At 38.2% G+C, this 22,947-nt stretch overlaps 2 long non-coding RNA genes across 2 annotated transcripts in view; both read left to right on the plus strand.

Annotated features, from left to right (window-relative positions):
* Window positions 1-21,513, plus strand: part of LOC135261895 (uncharacterized) — a 36,555-nt gene extending 15,042 nt beyond the window's left edge. The window contains exon 3 of the long non-coding RNA XR_010332057.1: window positions 19,787-21,513. This is a non-coding gene — a long non-coding RNA (uncharacterized LOC135261895). The remainder of the gene's footprint in view (window positions 1-19,786) is intronic.
* LOC135261892 (uncharacterized) overlaps window positions 1-22,947 on the plus strand; it is an 82,945-nt gene that overhangs the window by 49,945 nt on the left and 10,053 nt on the right. The window lies entirely within an intron of this gene.

The following is a 22,947-nucleotide window of genomic DNA, read 5'->3' on the forward strand; positions in this document are numbered from 1 at the left end:
AATGTTTCTGACTCTGCCCACTGAGTTTGCCTTCCTCGTTCATTGATGCATTACATTGCCTGTACATGTACCCATATAATGAAGATAAAATAGCTTTGCAGACAGTTTACAAAGCATCGTGGTTCACTTCCACCTCTTGTAGTGATTACAGCTGTTTACAAGATATAACAGTGCATTGTGGGATATTTTTAGTTCTCTAAAATGCATGCCAAATTTAATTTGACTTATTTAGTTATTTGTAATTATAGACCCCTTATTACATTTCTGGTACATCCATTTACCTCTACACCAGGCCAGCCAGCTGAGAATGGGCTCCCCTACTATAGCCAGGTTCCTCTCGAGATTTCTTCCCATTGGGGAATTTTCTCTCGCCACCGTTTGAGTGTTTTTCTTACCACTGGGGAGTTTTTACCCCACTTGCTTTTTGGGGGTTTAGTCCTGGTTTTTGCCCAATTTTTCTTCTGTTACTCTGTGAAATGTCTTTGTGGAAGTTTATCATAAAAAGTGCTGTAGAAAAATAGAAAAAAATAGACATTTATGGGGCACTGGGACTCCTTTTGGGACTAGGTGACCTGTACAAGCATGACATGAGGAGTAAGGAAACAGGATGTGTTGAAGTAATAGTCTGAAAAGTCTTTGTTTAAATATAAGAAATATTAAAAATAGTTTTTTGGAGCTGGAGGCTACTCTGATTAATGGGGGTTATGACATAGGTGAAATTTCTGGGTAAGGAAAATGTCAAAAAAGTATGTTCAAAAAACAGTCTACCTGGTGGATGAATAAAGCTGTAAGGGAGAGGAAAAGAAAAAAAAGCTATTACATTGCTCCCTTTCTTTGGGAGGCAGTAGAGGACTGAATTGCACATGTACAAACCAGAAATGTCTTTGGGAGCACCATTGTACATTAAGTTATTGACCGTGTTACATTTATCAAGCCTTGCATTTATGGAAACTCTCCCCTATTTTTGTGAAAGGAGATATTCTTTTAAAATCTTTTTAAAAAATATGAATTCTTCATCTTTAGGAGCAGTTGCTAATTAGAGAAGCTGAGAGATAGTGACTCTGGAGATGATTGGCTATTTGGTACAGAACTGAACAACTTGAAATGTTAAAGCTGTGTTCTGAGGTTGTTGGTTTTTTACTAATGAGACGTGTGAACATTTAAAGGTGATATGAGCACTGGCTTTGTGGAGTAGCTTGCCAGGTCATGTAAGTTGAAGCAAAAACTTTGGGGGTTTTTGCAGACCAGGCCTTATAGCAGTGATTGTGAACATGAAAGACTATGGAAAAATAGACAGTGCAGTTTACAAATGTGCATTGCATTGATTCATCCACACCCCAGCCTACATTGAGCAATCTATCAGAATAATCTGTGCCAATGTATTCACTTTTGTTTTTTCATTTTTGAAAGTCAGATTTTATCTTTTGGATTTTGAACTTCCTCAAAAATGAAATCATTAAAAAGTAAAACCAAAATGCATATTAACAGATTGTTTTTAAATGTTATTTTCTCCCTTTTAATTATTATTTGCTTTATGCAGGAACTGTGGCCAGTCTATCGACAGTAGTAAAACAGCAAAAAAGTACTGCACATATGAAAACAATACTGAGGAGAATTAATTGTGCATAAAATAATTTGTGGGTTTCTGAAAATATCGTACAAATGTATAAAGAGATGTTCAAAACAGGACTCTCCTTATTTTTATCATAATCCAAGTCATTGATTACACATGGAAAACTAAACGGTTGTAATTTATTCAGCCATGGGAATATGGGAGACAAATAAATTTTGTTGCTTTTTTGAATGAATCTCAGAATCACGTGACAAAAGCAACACAGCTGATTTTGGAGTCTGAAAGCCTGGATGTTGTTTCTGTACAGATTGGACAATGTAGTCTAATTCCAGCTCCATCTGCTTTATCACTAAGAACTACCTAAAAACAGTAATTACACCCTGATTAAAAACTTTTTACATTACATTTTTCTCCTCACTCACATATAAAGAATGATAAATTTAGCATTTATTTGCATATAACTCATTTTCACAAAAATGAAACTCAGACTCCTCTAATTCTCATTTTATGAAATACATATCCTCATAGGTGTCACCATGCAATACCCCACTCCTTAATTACCTCATCTTCTTTCATGTGTTATATTCTCATTCCTTTGGCATGCACAGTCTCTGTTCATCTGACCGACCAAACCTGCAGATTGGCATTATTCAGCCAAACGGTTTTTAGGGGGGTGTGACACAAAATGCAGATTGTCGCACATGTCATCAATCAAAACACCTCCTCCTTTATGGTTTTATGTTCTTTTGTCAGTTAACCTTCATTTTCTAATTCTTACATCGTGTGTTGGCTCTGTGTGTACATCTGAATTAAACCAGCAGATCTGCATTATTGTGTCAAATGGTTTCATGACATGTGTCTGATACAATTAAAGCCGAAACTGGGAGGTACAGTATGTTAAATTTTTTTTTGTTTTTCTTTCCAGTGCAGAGTTTCTACCTCACTTGCTTTTTGGGGGGTTAGTCCTGGTTTTTATCCTTATTTTTACCCAATTTTCCATCTGTTACCCTGTAAAATGTGTTTGCGGCAGTTTTCCGTGAAAAGTGCTATACAAATAAAATAGGCATGTTAATGAGGCATTGGGACTCCTTTTGGTGCTGGATGACCTGTACAAGCATGACAGACCTGAACCAGAGGGGTACTACTGCACTGGGCCAGCTTATGTTTAGGGTAGCACCAGATTATTTAAACTAAGAACCTGGGAGGCAGGCAAGTTCGAGAGTGAAAAAGGTAGGGAGGTACAGATTGCAAAGGTAGAAGCTGTCAAGCTATAATTGTGAGAACACTGATAAAATCTTTTAAAAGCAAAATTTTAGTAAAGGTGGCTTGAGGCAGCGAGGAGTGAGGGAATGGTTTGTGTTGAATAAGTATCCTGTAAAGTCTTTGTTTAAATGTAAGAAATATGAAAAATATTTTTTGGAGCTAGAGGCTACTCTAATTAGTGAAGGCGTGACACAAAATACGGATTCTCATACATGTCACCAAACAAAACATCACGCCTTTATTATTTTACATTCTTTTGTCTGTTCACCTTTATTTTCTAATTCTTTCACCATGTGTTGGCTCTGTGTGTACCTCTGAATTAAACCAGCAGATCTGCATTATTGTGTCAAATGGTTTCATGACGTGTTTGATATGCTTGAAGACAAAACTGGGTGGTACAGTATGTGCAATTTTTTCATAAGACGTTTTTGTAGTACAGTATAAAACAAAACAGCGGCAGCCAATTTCGCAGTGTTATTGACCAAACTGAGGAGGTAAAGCACTGAGTTTTCACCTGGGTAGCCTACTGAAGAATCTAATATCTGCTTGGGGAGAAGGAGCTGCAGGTACAGAGCTGAAGGACCAGTGAGTATTCAAATACAATCTTATTATTCTCTGAAAGTACACATCTGGTTCAGCCAGACATGGGGGGAAATAATTGTTGGAAATATTTTAATCCAGTGACTGCCCCACACATAACAATTGACAATGTTGGTCAGTTTTATGTTAAGTGAGAAATTCTCAATGCTAAAGAATTTGTGGAAAAAAATAAAAGTTTTTTTGATATATGATTTCAAAACATAAAAATGACACCTAACAGTTATTTTACTCTTTGAAGAGTACAGTTTTAGGAATGTTTATTTTTTTCAAAATTCTAAGTCAGTGGCCTAGAATCGCATTGCTTTCAATTAGCAGGAGAGATTGCTACATCAGCATTATATGTGTGTATGTGTGTGTGTGTGTGTGTGTGTGTGTGGGAGAGAGAGAGACTCAATGTTGCATGGGCACACACAGGCACATACAGGCGAGCATGCACACTGCCGATTGTTGGAACGTTTCTACAGGCTGATTCGCATCTCAGCTGATTCACCGAAGTTGGTGCCAACATCTTGTTCACGCATACCATAAAGTCAGTCATCCATCACTCGTATTTGTTTACCAGTTGCTACAAATGTCTGGGGAAACAATCGACACCACAGTAGACTCCCATAATGCCTCCTGAAATAACTAACAACAACTTTTAAGACGTTACATCACAAGATCACTTAAAAGTGAAAGTAAATGAGCGCAACCATTTAGCGCTTGAAATTCAATATGGCTCTGTGCTGCTGGTGCCTCAGTACAGCAGGGGAAGTGCTGTAAATAGGCTAATATTGTATGTTAGGTCTTGAGCGTAAATTGAACGGTTTTATAAAGAGTATATAACCTTTTGCAAAATGGGCTGCAGATACATATACAGTACTGCTTGAGGTTGAATTTGAGTGAATTCAAGAACATTAATAGTCGTGGTCATTGAATGAAATTTGTTTCAAATCAATGGCAAGTCATCATTCACAGTCTGGTCCACATTGACTGTTGTTGTGCAAACTGTGTGACAAGCATTGAAGTAGTGACCGCAGTACTGAGAAATGCTTCTAACCAATCGCAATAGTACATATTTAATAGTATATCCAATAATATGTGATTTTGAAACAACATAATTAATTAATATTAATAAATATTATCCACTGTTCCTAATTACTAATATTGTAGTTCAGATGGGAGGGGAAGCAATAAATCTGACCATGTTGACCTTATTTGGGGGACCAGCAAAAATATTGAATGATGATTGGCTGAGCTGAATGCAAACACAGAATGATGTAACATGACTGTTATAAATGCCCAGAGGGACTGCCCCTCTGTGGAATTTGGACACGCATTTTTGTTGTGTGAACTGACTCCTCTTCAGCTGAATAAAGAATACTGATTATTTACAGTTCCTGCCTCAAACCTTTTTCTCCCAACTCCTGGAGTCTTACAAAAAACAATACTGAGGAGAATGAATTGTGCAAAAAAACGATTTGTCTGATTTCTTAATTATTTGGTTTAAATTTCTGTACAGATTTATTCATAAAGTGGTGATTTAAAAAACTCACAAATTCATGAAGTAACAAAAAAACTCTCGTCATTTTTATAATTTCCAAACTAGTCATTGATTACACATGAAAATACTCAACATTGGGAACATACACAGTGGAGGGAATATTGTTGTTAATTAATGAATTGATTGTTTGCAGTGGTTGTTCATCCACAGAGAGATTTGTGCTTTGCCATAGTGAGCTTTTTAACTCCACCCTTCCCTCCTGTGGTCAATCGCCTATACACTAGTGTTGTAGCAGGATACACAATGGTATTTATGCAGGTTACACAAGCCAAAGACAGGTCCACATCTACTACACGCGTTCCTTCGCCACTCAGGTACTCTCGCTGTTTGGTTTGTGGAGGGCTTTCTTACAGTTGGTGAGTTTGATGTGATGAGTTTGGGTTTCTTGCTGTTGGTGACCTCGAAGCACTGTTTGATGTATCTGAGGGGCTTCCTACAGTAGTTTGCGCAGTATAAGCAGTACAGCAGTAGCCTATAACGCAATTTTGTGGACCAAATTGAGGAGGAAAAGCATTCAGTTTGTTCGCCTTTGTAGCCTACTGAAGAATCTAATGTCTGATTGGTGAGAAGAAGGTACTGATCTGCACGTACACAGCTGAAGGATCAGTGAATATTCTAATACAATCTTATTATTCTCTGAAAGTACAAATCTGGTTCTGTGGTACAGTGCAGATTCACACTGATATTTTCCAGTGTTTCCCTTCTTAATAATTTTCACTGAAGCCAAAAATGTGGAAAATAATAGTTTGAATTATTTTTATCCAGTGACTCCTCACAGATGACAATTGACAGTTTTGGTCAGTTGTATGTTTAGTCAGAAATTCTCAATGCTAAAGAATTTGTTGAAAAAAGGGACGTTTTTTTAAGATATATGATTGAAAAACATAAAAATGACACCCAACAGAGAATGGGTTTTTTTTCAGCTTTGTGATATTTTCCTCTTTGAAGAATAGATTTTTTTTTCTCAAAATTTCAATTCAGTGGTCTAAGAACTCCATTGCTTTCAATTTTCAGGAGGGATTGTTATGTCAGAATTAGAATGTTCAGTTACGAACATTTTTGTCTATGGTAATTACAAAATACATAAAATGAAAAATAATAGATGCATGAATTTATTATATATTAGTGTTTCCCTCTGGTTTTTTTCCAGCAATGGCACATGGCTTTTACAAGGGTTCTGAGGTTTACGGTGCAACTCAATGTTGCGTGCGCACACACCTGCACGCACGCACACAGCCGATTGTTGGAACATTACTACAGCCGATTCACGCCTCAGCTGATTCATCGATGTTGCTGCCAACATCTCGGTTCACATAAAGCCAGTCATGAGGATTACCTCAGCGCCTCAAACATAAATCACAAACAGCACAAAATAAATTGATCAGAGTTATTTTTCCATTCTCGTGCCCATCTAGTTGATTCTCATTTTCAGGAACTTAAATGACTTACAGTAGACAAAATGGTCATGGAGATTACTGTGAGGATTGCATACAACATTATAAATAACTCTGTACCAAGTTATTTGATAAATTATTTTAGTTGTATTAGAGACATCCATAATTGCGCAACCAGAGGCAGTCTCACTGATTCTGTCCCCTGTACATTCCAGAGCCTCATTGGGAAAAATATTTTTTGTACAAGGCTGCGTTTCACTGGAATAGACTTCCCTCTGAATTGAAATCATGTGCATCAGAGATTAATTTTAAGTTTTCCTCCCAAAGATGGCAGTTAAATATTGTGTAACTATCATTGTTTTTTTTACAGTATAATCTGCCAGTCTGCCAGTATGCTGTCTGTCCTGTGGTGAATATATTGTTCTGTCATATTTGTTTTTATTGCATTAACTGTATTGTTTTGGATGTTTTGTCATGTCTATGTCTGCATGTTAGAAGACCACAATGGAAATAAGCCTATGTTTCTATCTTCAACAATTTTTAAAAGGATTGTTGTCTGCAATGCAGTCTAATGAAATCCTGTTTTTAAATCATCAAATAATGTCATTAATTAATTAATTAATTAATTAATTCATTCATTCATTCATTCATTCATTCATACTCTAGCCCATGTTCTACAGCCATGAGTGGATCCAGACATCAAGTGCTTCATTGTTTATCCTGGAACATTAATGGACTTAAATGTAAAATTAAAAGGGAAAGAAAATGGAAAGAAATCAAGGATTCACACGTTGTCTTTCTTCAAGAGACCCATATTGGTCCAGATGACACACGTCTTTTTGATGAGCTGGACGGCTTCACACCATATTTCACAAAGTATGATGAACGTCAAAAAGGAGTGGCCATCCTGATAAGAGAGACGATGGATTGGAAACATGTTCATGAAAGGAAAGATAATGAAGGAAGCTGGATTATACTTTTCTGTAAACTGCATGGTCAACATTACACCTTCGTGAATTTGTATAACCACAAACATGACAAATGTATTTTAGACAAAATCACATCCTACCTAAAGGGGATTGATTTAGGGGTGCTAGTAATTGGAGGAGACTTCAACACTGCTCTCGACTCACACTTAGACAGGACATCAACAACACCAAATAAACAACATTCTAATTTGCGGAAATGCGTTGAGAGTTTCACAAAATCCCTCAACCTTGTGGATATCTGGAGAATAATCAACCCAATGGAGAGAGGATACACGTATGCTCATAGACGTACCGAGTCAAGGTTAGATTACGTTTTCATACAGAAAACTTCTGTCATTTTAGTTCAGGGTTGTGAGATCAGACAAACAAATATTTCAGACCATGATCCCATTTGCCTTAACTTGTTTTCTGGCACTCGTGGTATCCTTATCTCCTTTACCCCAAATTTGCATTTAGAATCTGAGAACTTGTCTGCAAAAAAAATGCAGCTTCAAAAAGCGAAGTATGGGCATGACAATGACATCATTATGGCTACACTTTCAAAGGCACAAAACTCCAGACCCGGTGCCCTTGAGGCAAAAATAGACCCAGATGAATGCCTCATTGGCCACTTCCTCTTTGCTGACTACAGACTGGCCAGATCTTTGAAACAGCAGTTAAAAAGAATGCAAGGGGGCAAAAGCATGGCTTTGATAGAGATCTACAGCTTGGGATCACAAAAGAAGGTGAAGTGGTCTGTCCTGAAAAAGCCTGCTCTAAAGCCCATGTTCAAGTTGCTGAAGAAAAAGAAAAAAGCGAGGAAGAAATCCTTGGCTAAGAGAGGAAAAAAAGCATTCAAGAAATCTAATATTTCAATTTATGTGGAGATAGTAATGTTCTCCTTTCCATCTGAGAGTAGAAAGTGTTAGCTGGTCTTGGATTACCAAAATACCCATTCCTCACTGAAATATTTTTCATGAAACTGATTCTTATTTAACCTGCAAACAGTTTGCAAAACATCATGGTTCACTTCCACCTTTGTACTGATCATGGCTGTTTACACAATATGACATATTTTGCATTCTGGGATATTTTTAGTGCTCTAAAATGTATGCCAAATTTGATTTGACAATTCTGACATGAGATTTTGACAGTGCCTAATCTTCACCATTTCTTTTTCCCTGGGTCTCCTGTCAGACATGACATTGAAGATTATTCATGCAATAACACTGAAAAAGCTCTGTTTCATGTGTTAAGATATGATGCAATAACCACATCACACTGCTGTAGAGAAATGAAGTAACACTCAAGCAATATGCTGGTCAAGCCATCTTAAAATTAGCAAGATCTGACACTTTAATCTTTTTTCTGTGAAACTAATATTAATTATATCCAAATATACTTAAAAGGAAGATTGTTGGGGCGAAAACATAGGAGTGATTTATATTTTATATATATGTGTGTATATTTACTAATATTAACTAATACAATAACTCAAATCCTTTAGTTTAGATGGGAGGAGGGCTGGGTTGGAGAGGGAGTTCTGCCCAAGCTTGCTCTCTAAAACAATAAATCTGACCTTATTGACCTTATTTGGGTGTCCAGTAAAATGTAATAAGTGGTGATTTGCTAATATTGTAACAATATACAATAATTAAAGATGAGGCCGGTCGAGCCATTTTAAATGAGTGAGACCTGAAATGTTACATTTTACATATGTGTGTATTTTCTTAACATAATTAATTTATATTAATCAATATTATCCATTGTTCCTAATTACTATTATTGTAGTTCAGATGGGAGGGGAAGCAATAAATCTGACCATGTTGACCTTATTTGGGAGACCAGCAAACATAATAAATGATGATTGGCTGAGCTGAAGGCAAATAACGAATTATGTGCTATGACTACATGTGATATGTTATACTACTGATGTGATATGTTATAAATGCCCAGACGGACTGCATCTCTGTAGAATTTGGACACGCATCTTTATTGTGTGAACTGATTTCTCTTCTGCAGAATAAAGAATACTGATTATTTACAGTTCCTGTCTCAAACCTTTTTCTCCCAACTCCTGGAGTCTTATAAAAAACAATACTGAGGAGAATAAATTATGCAAAAAACGATTTGTCTGATTTCTTTATTATTATTATTTGGCTTTAATTTCTGTACAGATTTATTCATAAAGAGATGGCTTAAAAAACTCACAAATTCATACAAAGATGGTTAAAAAAACTTTTTTATAACAAGTCATTGATTACACATGAAAATACTCATCATTTGGAACATATACAGTGAAAGTAATATGGGAGACAAATTGATTTTGTTGTTGATGAATGATGAATGAATGAATCTCAGAATTGATTACTTCACATGCTCACACTGCTTATTCAACACCCGTCATACCCACTCCCATGATCTGGTTCCCCCCTCTTAGCCACCACTTCTGGATCAGAGATAGAAACCACCTGTTAGCTCTGTTCTGTCTTACTTCAAAAATATAATGCCGAATATAACATTGATATGCATTTCAATAGTAATATGTTTCTAAATCCCCCCTCAACATTTGTGTATTGTGTAATATGCAAGAGAGTCAATTGCAGATACTTCTTTATAGACTTGATTAAATGAAAGTGAAAGCATCACAGTGTGTGTGTATGTATATATATATATATATATATATATATATATATATATATATATATATATATATATATATACACATACTGTATAAAGCTCACATGCACATTGAACATTGGCCTGTAACGCTGCCATTAAATAATGCTGTGGCACCATCTAGATGCCGGTACTGAACTGCAGGCTACAGATACAATGTGGAAGTGTGCAGTTCCTGGGTTTACAACTGGAGGTCTGTGGTGCACAGGGGTTTTGCAAAGGTACCACCGTGGGTCTGAGATCACACCCTCTACTCCGCCTTTGAGCCTGGGTGGGGGTCCACGGATCAGAAATGGTTGAAAACCCCCAATGTACACAGTGAGCTATAATAATGTTTTCCAGCCGGGCTGGATTTCCCTGCAGACCAAAAGAAAAGGTTAGCAAAAGAATGATATACTCCCCAAAGACTTGAGGATCTGTATTCATATGTGTCAAATGGGACATGTGCGCATAGCACTGATGAGTCAAATTCATATGGAGTATGTGACATCTTCCCAATGACCCCATTTTCTCCTGGTCACTTCAAATGACTTTTATCTAGATTGTGTCTGAATAAGACTTAACCACATTGCATTTACACTTGTCAGGTGCACCACAGGCTAGCCGGATTGAAAACTGATTGGCATTTTGGGAGTAAAATACAAAACCTTAACAACCCACTTCCTGTTTTGTTCTGGCTCTCAATTAACTAAGATGGTAGTCGCTTCCAAAACAGCTTGTGTTATGGCAAGTTTTCTTAAAGTTAAGGAAGGATACCATATTCAACAGCTAACGTACAACAGCATCACGTATCCATGTATGCTATTGGCTATTGTTGGTTTCAGGAGTTTCTCTGTCTCTTCCTCCCAATCACATAATTTCATATGTCAATTACTGTCTCCATTTGGCCGCACAAATCCCTTGTAATTGTGATATGATTATCTTACACTGTGATCTAATTTACAAGTGAACCAGTGTTGGTTTACACAGTCAATTAGCTCATTTACCCAGGGCAATTGGTGGAAACAAAAACCTGAATGCACACTGGCCCTCCAGGACTGGAATTGCCCACCCCTGCTCAGACCACCTCCTGAAGTGGTTTTGGCGATCGGATTTGAATCTGCTCCTAATGCATCTTGGGAGCATTCACACAAGCATTCTGATGAGGATAACACTGATCTGGATATAATCCAGATGCTCAAGATGCATAAAACGACCGTGTGTAAATGGCACAGAACCAGTCATATGTATTACTGTACATGTTCCCCAAAGCCTCAAAGCCACAGACATACGTGTTACATGGATGACATGCAGTCCTGTGCTGTTAGGGCATGTTTGGCATCTATACACTTGGACATGTCTTTGTAACAAAGAGATCAGCTCAAACACATTAAAGCACACACTCTTACAACAACCACGTTTATTGATTACATTCACTTCATTGAAAAGAAGGAACCCGATTGCAAATCTTCACAGAAGACAAAGAGTTCTTCACTAAAATGTTTTTTTACACACACATCTTTTTTTCTCCAACCAGCTTTTCAAACCCTACTCACAACACAATTGTGCGGTGGTGACGTGGTTGTACAGTTGGTGATCAAACCAGATAAAAGTGGGTTTGTTCCAGAAGAGAGCATACTGGGTCCTGCAAGCTTGGGAGTTCCTCAGTCACCCGTAAGATGAACCAAGAGAGGTGTAGACATACAGCAGTAAGTATCTGTGCATACATATGCTCTAGATGGAAGTTTGATCCTGATGGATACATGCAGCCTCACAGAACTTGCATATTCCTTTCAGTTGTACAGTAGCTTGTGATGTCACTGTCTGGAGGCGGATTCATCCCAGGTCACCAGCTATGGCAGTTAGCAAGGCTCATACACAACACACAAGTCCATCAATGGAGAGTGAGAAGCAAACCGTGGAGTAAGGGATCACTGTTCATTTGAGTTTTTATTCCAGAGGACCTGGGTCTTTGGGTGCAGGCGGGGCTGCATTTTTATCCAACTAGCAAGTGCCATTCTCCCAAGCGACTTATGACACCAAGTGAATGCAGGGCTGTGAGTGTGAGTCATCACAAGCTGTATGTCATGCTCCATAAAACTTGTTCACAACATGTCCTCTTATTCGGCTTCCTGCTGTCCTGCTCAAGACGCTCTGTGAATATCCAGTGCACAGTGTGAGCTGATGTGGGGAGGTTTTCAGTCCGAACTTATTACCCCTGCCAGTGAGGTTGCAAACCCTTCTCTCTGGCGCCCCCTTGAGGAGAATGAAATGTACAGCACAGTCTACTGTAAGGACACGGTCCATCAATCAGAAGGGCGCCTATGGACCCTGCATGACCTCAGTCTCAATTCTCTTATCTAAACATCTGCAGGTTATCACTGTCCTCAAAATAAGAGAATGTACAAACAAGAGCAGAGAATCAGCTCAGTACAAGCGCTACAGTTTCTTTCACAGATTCCCTTTTTACAGCCTTTTCCACCAACTAGAGTAAAAACCAAGATACTGCACTGTCACCACTTGCTTAAACTGCAACCCTTCATCCATTGAAAGCTATGCATTCCAAGAATCCTTCTGATATGTATCGACCACTGGAGGAGTCCAACACTGAGGCAGGCCCCAGAAAATCCAGAGTTATGTCGATCAATGCACTTCCAATAATTTCATATAAATCCTATACTTCAAGCCTAACCAGTCCAGTCGAGCACACACCCAGTTATACAGGTTTCCACAGCCTTAACAAGCAAGCACCTGACTGTTCAAGTTATGTACAGTTACACAGAATTTCTCTGTCTTGCACCCACAAGTCCTCACCTGTTGAAACAATAACCAAATTCAGCTCTGCTGAACAGGTTCTGCACACTTGGTAGCGAGTGTTAGCTGGTCATGGTGAGAGATTATCAAAAATACAGACTCCTTACTGAAAGATTTTTCATGAAGGGCAGAAATGAATTCTTATTTCACCTAATATCACCCCTGATATTGACATTGATTTATGTTGTCTAATACTGATATGAATTTCAGATATTCCAGAACTGGAACTGATTTTTACTCATAGAGAATAAATTTCCTCCCATTTGATATTTACATGCATTCTTCTTCTTCACCCACTGACCTGGATTCTCACTCGACTAACAAAAGATACAGATAGGAATTTCTTCTAACCCAGGCCTCATCCATGGACTCATTGGATACTGCAGTCCATTGAGCACAAAATGGATAAGAGGTAATATGTAGAGGAAGTGACATCACAGATCACATGACCCAGTATTATAAAAAAGTAAGATGTCCCTCCTGGAGGCAATAGCAATGTCTGAAACGGCTCACTACTCCCTGACGTCTAATCTAGTGAATTTACATGTAGTGCACTAAATAACATACTTAAACAATGAATTTGATCAGCAGACCTTCTCTTTTGTCATCATTCAGTGTTGACACCTGGGCTACATGTCTGTCGCAAAACCTTCAACATACCATCTAGCTGGTTCTTTATTCATTGGTGTGATAATGATCTATTTACAAATGTTTCTGACTCTGCCCACTGAGTTTGCCTTCCTTGTTCATTGATGCATTACATTGCCTGTACATGTACCCATATAATAAAGATAAAATAGCTTTGCAGACAGTTTACAAAGCATCGTGGTTCACTTCCACCTTTGTAGTGATCACGGCTGTTTACAAGATATAACAGTGCATTGTGGGATATTTTTAGTTCTCTAAAATGCATGCCAAATTTAATTTGACTTATTTGATTATTTGTAATGATAGACCCCTTATTACATTTCTGGTACATCCATTTACCTCTACACCAGGCCAGCCAGCTGAGAATGGGCTCCCCTACCATAGCCAGGTTCCTCTCGAGATTTCTTCCCATTGGGGAATTTTCTCTCGCCACCGTTTGAGTGTTTTCTTCCCACTGGGGAGTTTTTACCCCACTTGCTTTTTGGGGGTTTAGTCCTGGTTTTTGCCCAATTTTCCTTCTGTTACTCTGTGAAATGTCTTTGTGGCAGTTTATCATAAAAAGTGCTGTAGAAATAAAATAGACACATTTATGGGGCACTGGGACTCCTTCTGGGACTGAGTGACCTGTACAAGCATGACATGAGGAGTAAGGGAACAGGATGTGTTGAAGTAATAGTCTGAAAAGTCTTTGTTTAAATGTAAGAAATATAAAAAATAGTTTTTTTGGAGCTGGAGGCTACTCTGATTAGTGGGGGCTATGACATGTCAAAAAAGTATGTTCAAAAAACAGTCTACCTGGTGGATGAAAAAAGCTGTAAGGGAGAGGAACAGAACAAAAACTATCACATTTCTCCCTTTCTTTGGGAGGCAGTAGAGGACTGAATTGCACACGTACAAACCAGAAATGTCTTTGGGAGCACCATTGTACATTAAGTTATTAACCACGTTACATTTATTAAGCCTTGCATTTATGGAAACTCTCCCCTATTTTTGCGAAAGGAGATAATCTTTTAAAATCTTTAAAAAATATATGAATTCTTCATCTTTTGGAGCAGTTGCTAATTAGAGAAGCAGAGAGATGGTGACTCTGGAGATGATTGGCTATTTGGTACAGAACTGAACAACTTGAAATATTAAAGCTGTGTTCTGAGGTTGTTGTTTTTTTACTAATGAGACATGTGAACATTTAAAGGTGATATGAGCACTGGCTTTGTGGAGTAGCTTGCCAGGTCATATAAGTTGAAGCAAAAACTTTGGGGGTTTTTGAAGACCAGGCCTTAAAGCAGTGATTGTGAACATGAAAGACTATGGAAAAATAGACAGTGCAGTTTACAAATGTGCATTGCATTGATTCATCCACACCCCAGCCTACATTGAGCAACCTAACAGGACAATCTGTGCCAATGTATTCACTTTTGTTTTTTCATTTTTGAAAGTCAGATTTTATCTTTTGGATTTTGAACTTCCTCAAAAATGAAATCATTAAAAAGTAAAACCAAAATGCATATTAACAGATTGTTTTAAATGTTATTTTCTCCCTTTTAATTATTATTTGCTTTATGCAGGAACTGTGGCTAGTCTATCGACAGTAGTAAAACAGCAAAAAAGTACTGCACAAATGAAAACAATACTGAGTAGAATTAATTGTGCATAAAATACTTTGTGGGTTTCTGAAAATATCGTACAAATGTATAAAGAGATGTTCAAAACAGGACTCTCCTTATTTTTATCATAATCCAAGTCATTGATTACACATGGAAAACTAAACGGTTGTAATTTATTCAGCCATGGGAATATGGGAGACAAATAAATTTTGTTGCTTTTTTGAATGAATCTCAGAATCAGGTGACAAAAGCAACACAGCTGATTGTGGAGTCTGAAAGTCTGGATGTTGTTTCTGTACAGATTGGGCCATGTAGTCTAATTCCAGCTCCATCTGCTTTATCATTAAGAACTACCTATAAACAGTGATTACGCCCTGATTTTAAACTTTTTACATTGTTTTAACATCACACACTTGAATGAATGATAAATTTAGCATTTATTTGCATATAGCTTATTTTCACAAAAATGAAACTCAGACTCTATAATTCTCATGTTATGAAATACAGATCCTCATAGGTATCACCATGCAAAACCCCACTCCTTAATTATCTCATGTTCTTTCATGTGTTATATTCTCATTCCTTTGGCATGCCCAGTCTCTGTTCATCTGACCGACCAAACCTGCAGATTGGCATTATTCAGTTAAATGGTTTTTAGGGGGGTGTGACACAAAATGCAGATTGTCGTACATGTCATCAATCAAAACACCACTCCTTTATGGTTTTATGTTCTTTTGTCAGTTAACCTTCATTTTCTAATTCTTACATCGTGTATTGGCTCTGTGTGTACATCTGAATTAAACCAGCAGATCTGCATTATTGTGTCAAATGGTTTCATAACATGTGTCTGATACAATTAAAGCTGAAACTGGGAGGTACAGTATGTTCAATTTTTTTTCGTTTTTCTTTCCAGTGCGAAGTTTCTACCTCACTTGCTTTTTGGGGGGTTAGTTTTTATCCTTATTTTTACCCAATTTTCCATCTGTTACCCTGTGAAATGTGTTTGCGGCAGTTTTCCGTGAAAAGTGCTATACAAATAAAATAGACATGTTAATGAGGCATTGGGACTCCTTTTGGTACTGGGTGACCTGTACAGGCATGACAGACCTGAACCGGAGGGGTACTACTGCACTGGGCCAGTTTATGCTTAGGGTAGCACCAGATTATTTAAACTAAGAACCTGGGAGACAGGCAAGTTCGAGAGTGAAAAGGGTAGGGAGGTACAGATTGCAAAGGTAGAAGCTGTCAAGCTATAATTGTGAGAACACTGATAAAATCTTTTAAAAGCAAAATTTTAGTAAAGGTGGCTTGAGGCAGCGAGGAGTGAGGGAATGGTTTGTGTTGAATAAGTATCCTGTAAAGTCTTTGTTTAAATGTAAGAAATATGAAAAATATTTTTTGGAGCTAGAGGCTACTCTGATTAGTGGGGGCGTGACACAAAATACGGATTCTCATACATGTCACCAAACAAAACATCACGCCTTTATTATTTTACATTCTTTTGTCTGTTCACCTTTATTTTCGAATTCTTTCACCATGTGTTGGCTCTGTGTGTACCTCTGAATTAAACCAGAAGATCTGCATTATTGTGTTAAATGGTTTTATGACGTGTGTCTGATGTAATTAAAGCCAAAACTGGGAGGTACATTATGTGCAATTTTTTTATAAGACGTTTTCGCAGTATAGTATAAAACAGAACAACAGCAGCCAATTTCGCAGTGTTGTTGACCAAACTGAGGAGGTAAAACATTGAGTTTTCACCTGGGTAGCCTACTGAAGAATCTAATATCTGCTTGGTGAGAAGAAGCTGCAGGTACAGAGCTGAAGGACCAGTGAGTATTCAAATACAATCTTATTATTCTTTGAAAGTACACATCTGGTTCTGTGGTACAGTGCAAATTTGCACTGATATTTAACCAATGTTTCTTGTCTTTATAATATTTGTAGAAGCCAGACATAAATAAATATAATATAATATATTTATATATATAAAATAATTGTTGGAAATATTTTAATCCAGTGACTGCCCCACACATAACAACTGACAATGTTGGTCAGTTTTATGTTAAGTGAGAAATTCTCAATGCTGAAGAATTTGTGGAAAAAAAGAAAAGTTTTTTTGATATATGATATCAAAACATAAAAATGACACCCAACAGTTATTTTACTCTTTGAAGAGTACAGTTTTAGGAATGTTTATTTTTTTCAAAATTCTAAGTCAGTGGTCTAGAATCGCATTGCTTTCAATTAGCAGGAGGGATTGCTACATCAGCATTTTATGTGTGTATGTGTGTGTGTGTGTGTGTGGGAGAGAGAGAGACTCAATGTTGCATGGGCACACACCGGCACATACAGGCGAGCACGCACACTGCCGATTGTTGGAACGTTTCTACAGGCTGATTCGCATCTCAGCTGATTCACTGATTCATCTCAGCTGAAGTTGGTGCCAACATCTCGTTCACGCATACCATAAAGTCAGTCATCCATCACTCGTATTTGTTTACCAGTTGCTACAAATGTCTGGGGAAACAATCGACACCACAGTAGACTCCCATAATGTCTCCTGAAATAACTAACAACAACTTTTAAGACGTTACATCACAAGATCACTTAAAAGTGAAAGTAAATGAGCGCAACCATTTAGCGCTTGAAATTCTATATGGCTCTGTGCTGCTGGTGCCTCAGTACAGCAGGGGGAATACTGTATGTAGGCCAATATTGTATGTTAGGTCTTGAGCGTAAATTTAATGGTTTTGAAAACAGTACATAACCCTTTGTGAAATTGGCTGCAGACAAATATACAGTTCTGCTTGAAGTTGAATTAGAGTGAATTCAAGAATATTGATAGCCATGGTCATTGAATAAATTTTGTGTCAAATCAATGACAAATCATTCACAGTCCACATAGACTGTTGTTGTGTGAACTTTGTAAAGAGTTTTGAAGAAGTGAACATAGTATTGAGAAATGCTCGTAACCAATCGCAATAATATCAATCAATCAATCAATCAATCAATTTTTATTTGTGTAGCGCTTTTAACAAAGGAGCTTTGTCACAAAGCAGCTTTACAGAGAACCGGCCCCCAAAAGAGTAAGCCTAGGGCAACAGTGGCAAGGAAAAACTCCCCGACTGATAACAGGAAGAAACCTTGAGCAGAATCGGACTCAGAGAGGGAACCCATCGGCCGCGGGCAGGCACCGGTTTGTTATGGAATTGACTTACATGAAAACAGGTAAATTATAATACATAAACAGCCAATCCAGTATTAATTAAGTCCAAGCAAAGGGTGACTCCGGTCACGTACATAGTACATACTTAATAGTATATACTATAGAATATAATTTTGAAACAAATATGTCAACTGCATGGTAACATGTATTCTTCCTGTTGCTATAATGATCAGTTAAAGTAGCCTTTTCTGCCTGGGCTTTTTCTTCCATATTAAAGTGTATTAAATTGAACAAAATAGTTTGGCAGTTTAAAGAAAAAATCTAATTCGTTAATAATTTCTTAGGATACTAAATAGTGTATTTAGTAGACCAATGATATTTGCTTTGATGTCCTATGAAGCTTAGATGATGCTTATATGGGTTTGGGGAGTAACAACAGACAACTACAATATGACTGAGACTCTGCAGTTGGCTTAGTCAACTGCCTGGACTCCTTTTCAGAGCGTCCTGGAGTAAGCAGCACTTCCAGCTTCTGTTCATGCTCCCCCGCCCCTGAGTGAATCTCCAAAAGAGGGAAGAAATTCCCAAAGAGGGAAACAACAAATTGAGGAAGTCACATGCTTACCTCAATCATCTGATACTTGTCTTTCAGGTTCTGAGAACTCTGCTGGCCTCTTCAGGTGTACTCACAATTGTGCAGGTGAGTAAAATTACATTACTCCAAAACAGCAACAAGCTAAGTGGCTGTAATACTACACAGCATTGAGCTACCATTGAACAATGATTGACATGAACAACATTGAACAGTGTTGTCTGAAGCAAACCAACACAGCTCACACTGCTGTCTACTATTAATGTGTTGGATAGACATTAAATCTATACAAGCATATTTGATCTACTATTGGTTTGGATTTATGGCACCAGGGGCGACGTAGCTCAGGAGGTAAGACCGATTGTCTGGCAGTCGGAGGGTTGCCGGTTCAAACCCCACCCTGGGCATGTCGAAGTGTCCTTGAGCAAGACACCTAACCCCTAACCCCTAACTGCTCTGGCGAATGAGAGGCATCAATTGTAAAGCGCTTTGGATAAAAGCGCTATATAAATGCAGTCCATTACCAGGCTATCAATAAATCAATCATATTTTCACAGAACAGTGAATGAACAGCAAACAAAGGGAATCTTCTGTGTCTTAGAGAGTACCAAACATTTCGCACTTGATGGGCGATTTATCTGGGATTTCCAGCCTCAATCTGAGTTTCTTACACAGTCCTAACATAACATAATGCACCCCTTTGATAACAGATTCTCTGATAGGGCATAATGCAATTCTACAGCGTGTGACATACGGTACACATCTGCATGCACAGCAGTCATGACTGTAGATCTAGAGCTCTTTTTCTCCCCTGCAAAACTAAATGACTTAAGAATAAAGCTGGAGCCCTGTGTATATAAACAGGGCTATAGCACTGAGAATGCGCTTTTACAGGAGACCAGATGCATTGAAACACCTGAGGTGCCTTTTAATAACATCCCTCATCTTTGTCTTATACAGGCCTGCTGTTTCACACAGGTACATAAGGCAGCACTCACCTGAGATGAGAGAGTCAGTTCTAGAGCAACAAAACTCTATTCTATTTGATGTCTGAAGCCGGGGACCTTCATGAACTGCTGCCTATGGACAGAGATGAAGCTCAGATATCTCTTATGTCCTGGAATACACGTGGTCTTAAAAGTAAAGTGGCTGACATCAGAGATGAAATTAGAAAAAGGAAAGCGGACATTGTCTTTCTTCAGGAGACTCACATCGGACCAGAGGGCACTGGTGTATTTGACACCTTTGGAGAATGGTACACTTTCTACACAATGTATAAAGACAGTAAAGGAGTTGCCATCTTCATTAAAAAAAACATTGATTTTCAGCTTATTTATCCCTGTAAAGATAACCATGGCAGCTACATCACATTAAAATGTAAAATACTAGGCCAGCTTTACACCCTTGTGAATGTGTACAACCATCCATCAGAGAGAGATATTTTGGACAAACTCATACCATACCTTCAGCATTGTGCTGAAGGAGTATTAATCATTGGAGGAGACTTCAACACTACTCTCAACCCATACTTGGACAGGACATCAACAACATCAAATCCACAACATGTTGCTTTACGAAGATGTGTTCAGAGATTCACAGCATCCCTCCACCTTGTGGATGTCTGGAGAAGAAGCAACCGAACAAAGAGAGATTACACTTTCAATCAAAGTGATAACAAGTCCAGGTTAGATTACATTTTCATGCAGGAAGAGTCCATGTGGCGAGTTAACACCTGTAAGATCCTTGACACTCCTGTCGAGTACTCAGACCATAAACCTGTCTGTCTCCAGTTTACCTCAACACCATCCAGCCATGATCCCCCTCCAGACACCAATGAGGAGAAAAAAAATGATATTTTGAACAAAAAGGATGATTCATCCTGTGGCAACAAAGGAGCCTTAATCGTTGACATCCCATGGGCTGCACAGTCTCTACCGAACTCAATACCTCCAGGACCTGATGGCATTCCAGTCCATTTCTATAAGAATAACTGTTCCCACCTGCCTCATTATTTCAATGTCCTGTACAAGCAAATTCTTGCTAACAGAATGCATGATGCACCCAATCATAAGTTCTTTAATAGCTCAAATCCAAGTCTGGATAACAGATCCTACCGCTTCTTCAATGCTGACTATTTAACCTTGGCTACAACACTGGCTTGGTACCTTGAGAAACATTTAAAAGATATAACAGCACGAACAGAAATGGTAAAGGACAAAAGCAGAAGTATTATGGTGATCCATCCAGGAAGAAGAAAGAAGGTAAGGTGGTCTTTGCTGAGGCAGGCAATAAGAGCACTAAAAGATCCCATTCTTGATTCCACCATCTTTGATAAGCTGCTGAGAAGATCAGACCAGGACCAGGACCAGAACTGCAAACAGTTGTGCCGTGGCTGTCCACTCACCCCAGCCCTGCTCAAACTGTATGTTACACATCACGTTAACAAAATACTACAATCTAGATTATTGCCATCAGGCAAGACATTAGGAGCTCTCATCTATGGTGAAACTGTAATGTTCAGCCTGTCATTCGACCCCAATGCCAGCCTGCCAAATGAGGTCAAGGATGAACTTAAAAAATTGGAATGTTATTAATTTAGAATATTGCACCAGTCCAGAATGTTCAGACAGGAGTTAATCAGCAAAAGATCTGAATATTTGAAACTGTTAGTGTTAAAATATGTGGATGACACACACACACACAGACATGTAATTCACCATTTGGCCGTTCTCAGCCATAGGAAGGTTTAAAGTGCTAGGCCAACATAGCTTGGAGATAAGACAGGGTAGGAACTGGAGGGGTTACATCTGAGGTGTGAATCTGTGTGTCAGTGTGTGTGTGTGTGTGTGTGTGTCAGAGGGGGTGTCCATGCCCCTGCCTCCTCTTCTTTAAACTACATAAAATATGCAGCTTTCTTTTAAGTTAGTTAAGTTTTGGGCAACTTAGAAAGAACAAGTTTCTAACAGTTGGAAGTGGGAATCTGAATCCTGCATCTAGGTCTGGCATTCTATTTTTAATCTCTGGTTCCTTTGGAATATACTGCTGTCTTTTAGTTTTTGCCTTTTTGGATTACTTTGGGACAAATGCTGTGGTTTAGTATCTTCTCTCATTCATTTCTTGTGTGACTGTTCATGTCTGCAACCTTTGTTAATTGTTTAAAGATAGATGAACCTCGTCTTTAGATTAGACATGAATATTTGTTGATACATTTCTTAATTTTCATCTGGTTGTAAGCTGTACATTTTGATAAAGATTCAAACAGTTTGCACTGTCTATCGATGAATGTGGTGATTTGATTTATAATTCATATCTTTGATAATAATTACGAAATGAAATCGAATAAATATATTTTACATGTTGAGTAAATGAGGTATTTTAGCGGTTGATGCACTTGTGTATGGTTTTCATAGTGCCATTTGTCAAACAAGGGTGTTAGTGATGATTCTGGGTTCAGAAAATTAAACATATATAAATTAATCCTTACCTTGCTGACAATTCATTTTATATATATGTAAAATATATATATGTATGTGAATAACACCGAGGGATGTGATCTGAGTGTTATAAATGCCCAGAGGGACTGCCCCTCTGTGGAATTTGGACATGCATCTTTGTTGTGTGGACTGACTCCAATTCTGCAGAATAAAGAATACTGATTATTTACAGCTCCTGCCTCAGTCCATTTTCAACTGCATGTGTTGCGATTGTGAAGCTACACGTGTTCCGCTTGGGGGATGGCTACGTTGCATTACATTATTCTGTGGGAGGAGTTTTAGTTGTCAAATGGGTGTTGGAGAGACGGATGTATTTACACTCGTATAACATCTGTCTTAAATGCATCTCAGACCACCTCCTGCAGTGATTTAGGCGTAATGTACGCCATGCTCTATAAAGCTTGTTCACAACATGTCCTCTTATTCGGCTTCCTGCTGTCCTACTCAAGACGCTCTGCGAAAATCCAGTGCACACTGTGAGCTGATGTGGGGAGGTTTTCAGTCCGAACTTCTCACCTTATCAGCCCTGCCAGTGAGGTTGCAAACCCTTCTCTCTGGCGCCCCCTTGAGGAGAATGTAATGTACAGGACACAGTCTATCAATCAAAACAGCTCCTATAGACCCTGC

This window comes from Anguilla rostrata, chromosome 8 (assembly GCF_018555375.3).
Source record: "Anguilla rostrata isolate EN2019 chromosome 8, ASM1855537v3, whole genome shotgun sequence".
Lineage (NCBI taxonomy): Eukaryota > Metazoa > Chordata > Actinopteri > Anguilliformes > Anguillidae > Anguilla > Anguilla rostrata.